Source organism: Chaetura pelagica, unplaced genomic scaffold (genome assembly GCF_000747805.2).
Source record: "Chaetura pelagica isolate M959 unplaced genomic scaffold, ChaPel_1.0 scaffold420, whole genome shotgun sequence".
In the NCBI taxonomy this organism is placed as follows: Eukaryota; Metazoa; Chordata; class Aves; order Apodiformes; family Apodidae; genus Chaetura; species Chaetura pelagica.
Window position 1 is genome coordinate 1,323,744 of NW_009951919.1, and position 3,095 is coordinate 1,326,838.

Consider the following 3,095-nt stretch of genomic DNA (forward strand, 5'->3'; position numbering starts at 1 on the left):
CATTTACCGTAGCCGAGATGTTTTCTTACTGTTTTTTACATAAGCAACTTTATAGGCAGCTGGTGGTCATGATTCCTTCTGTAATTCTCCTTCCCGCCTTGGGTGCTCTGCTGCAGTGCTTTGCAGCCAAGCAAACCAACCTAAGATCTGATTTCTGCTTGGTGGCTGAGGGGTAGGACAGAGCTTCTCAGCACCCGGGTGGACACAGAGCAGCCACCTCAGGGCTGGGACAGGCACAGCTTGGGGAAGTCACAGGAAGGGATGAGCTGCTTTGTCTGCTCCCCTGGCCAGGACCATGCATGGGAGTGTGATGGCCGTGGTCAGGAATTTTAGCCCCTTATTTTCCCCTGGCCTAGCAGCCTGTCCTTCTGGATGCCTTGGTTTTGGCTGTGGCTGCCACAGAGACACAGGCCTTTTGATCCATTCAAGCACAACTGGTCTGCCTGTTCCTCCACCAACACCAGTTTGGGGTGCAGAACAATTCCAACAGCCACAGTTTGCACTCAGCAAGTTGCTGCCTGTTGCTGCATGCTGAAAATAGCCAGTTTTCCATCTGCTGGGTGTCTGTCACTGTCTCACCACCCCCCTCACTTGTCGTTCAGTGTGTGAAGAAGGAAAAGGAGAGGTTTGGGATGAAGGCTCTTCCCTGCTCCAGCCCACATGGGCAGGAAGGAGAACAGGGACCATTTCCTCCCTGGCTTATGCTCACAGGTGATGTGCAGCAACATCAGTGTTCCCTGGGACAACTCTGTACTGCAGGGTGATGCAGAACTGCCTGAGCCCACCCAGGACAGGGCAGCTTTGCTTCCTGTGCAGACCCAGCTCGGGTACAGGGAGCTGGTAGGATGTTACTGAATTTGGCTCCCATCCCATGTTCCTGCACACTCCTTCCTGCCTGCCAGACACAGCAGACATTTGAAAAAAACCCCAAAGAACAACAGTGAGTTTTTACTCCTTTTGCAACAGTTTCTTTTCGGGTCCTGCTGCAGATCTGCTACAGTCAGGGTTTGAATGTGCTGATTATTTTTGCATCCTTCGTCTGGCTGAGGGAGCTCCAGGATGGCTGTGCTGAGGGAGGGCAAGTGCTTCAGCATAGCAAGGGCACTAACAGCTTGGTTTGGGTAATGGTTTCCTTTGAATCACTTACTGAGGAAGGGCTGCTGAGAAAAAACAGCACTGCTGCCTGTATAAAACCCTGCTTCAACAGCTCATGAAACTTAAATCCTCAGAGGGCTGGTGCATCCCCTTTCCATTGAAACTATTGCCCTTGCTCTGCAAGGTGGGGAACTGTTGCTGCTGTCCCTGGTGAGTGTGCTGGGCTGCCCCCTGCTCAGAAGTCCTCACTTCTTCCCCTGAGAAGCATCAGCACTGGCATCTCTCTGTTGCAGAGCCTGGACATGACATGAAACATTCAGGAGGTACAGCAAAGGAAGAGAGTTGAGAACAAAGTCAGGAGATGAAAGACAGAAGGGAAGGACAGATGAAAACATGTTCATTAATTGTGGTGATGCTGAATTGCTCTTCTTGTCCCGTAGTTGTAGGAAAGTGCAAAAGCTCCAGGCTATTTAACAATTGTGTCTGTGTGTCCGTGTGCTTTACCTTGGGCAAGCCATGGAGCTGTTAGGGAAAGCTTTTAAGCTGTCAGGTTGAATCTGTCCAAGCCAGCAGTGAGCAAAGTTGCTGGCATACGTGGCTGGGCCTTGTAGCTGGTTGTGGCCTCTCCCCGAGAGGCTGTCAGAGGAATGGACACCACCTGAGGGGCTGTTCTGTGCTTTTCCATGCACCTCATTCTGACCTTGTGTTTGTGACCTTCTTCCTCCTGAGCTGTGTAATTACCTGAGATGTGGATGCTGTGGGTTGCTTCCTTGCAAGGAGGCAGGATGGCTCCTCCTGTGGGCACTGTCCTGGGTCCCAGAGGGGCAGCTCTGCTCAGGGCTGATGGGGAAGGCAAGTGTTTGCAGCAGCATCAGAAAACATTGATCTTCTGAGGGGTCTGAATACCCAAGTCCATTAGAGATTCCTGGGATATATCAACTCAGATTCATGCTGGCATACTTTGGAAATCTTTTGAAATTAAGTACCAAAAAAAATCAATGCATTGCAAGACTCCCAGCATGTAATTCTGAACCCATTAGGAGATTTGTGCTAATTTTGAAAAGAATTTTTCTATTTTAGATATTACTTTGAACGTATTTTGAATTTGTATATGTGGCAGAAGGGGAACAATTAAATCAGAGGAAAGATTGCATTGTGTTACTTTAATTGTGATGGATTGAATCATTTGCTGAAGGAAAATATCTACAAAGCATATCTAAGTGCAGAAGCAAACATGAAAATTGTTCTCAGCTGTTTCACTCCCAATGATAAATGTGTATTTATGTAATGCATTCCTTCTCATACCTTGATAACAGTGCGAGCCCACAATGCATGAATTAATTCCACTGAGAACTGCTCAGAGATTATCTCTGAGCCTGTGTAAGCACGAGGAATCAGCCTTTACCCTCAGGTCCTGGATGTATTCATTTATACTTTCATGATTTTAAAGGTGCATAAGGGAGAGGAGAAACGGCCCTGACTGGATGCACTGTGCCAATGTTGAGTGTTAATTCAGGATCCAGAAAACTGTCACTTGTGTCACATGGCACTGTCAGTGCCTTGGGCCAAGAACGGGAGGTTAAGGAGCCCTAAATTAAGCAGTGGATTTCTCTTCAAGAGAGCAGCTCTTAGGAAGCAACTGTAGGTGGCTTTCCAGCTTCTCTGCACCAGGGCAAAACTTCTCTTGGGAGTGAAATTTTGGTCTAAGAGCTGCCTGTGCAGGCAGCTGGAGAGGAGAAAACCATCTGACATTGAGACTGGAAATAATTCACTGGTCACTATGAGACCAGCTCACCCTGGAGGCCTGGGGAGATGACGTACGAGCCCCAGATCTTGAGTCATATTCTCTCCTGGTCCCACAGACCTGCTTTAGTCACTGTGCAGGACTGGATGAAAAGCAGTGCAATGAAAGGGCTGGGTTTGCAGATATAGCATGAAATGTTTTGCTGAAGAATAGTTTGTAGGGATCTGTGTGGTTATAGGCAGTGCTTTAATTCATG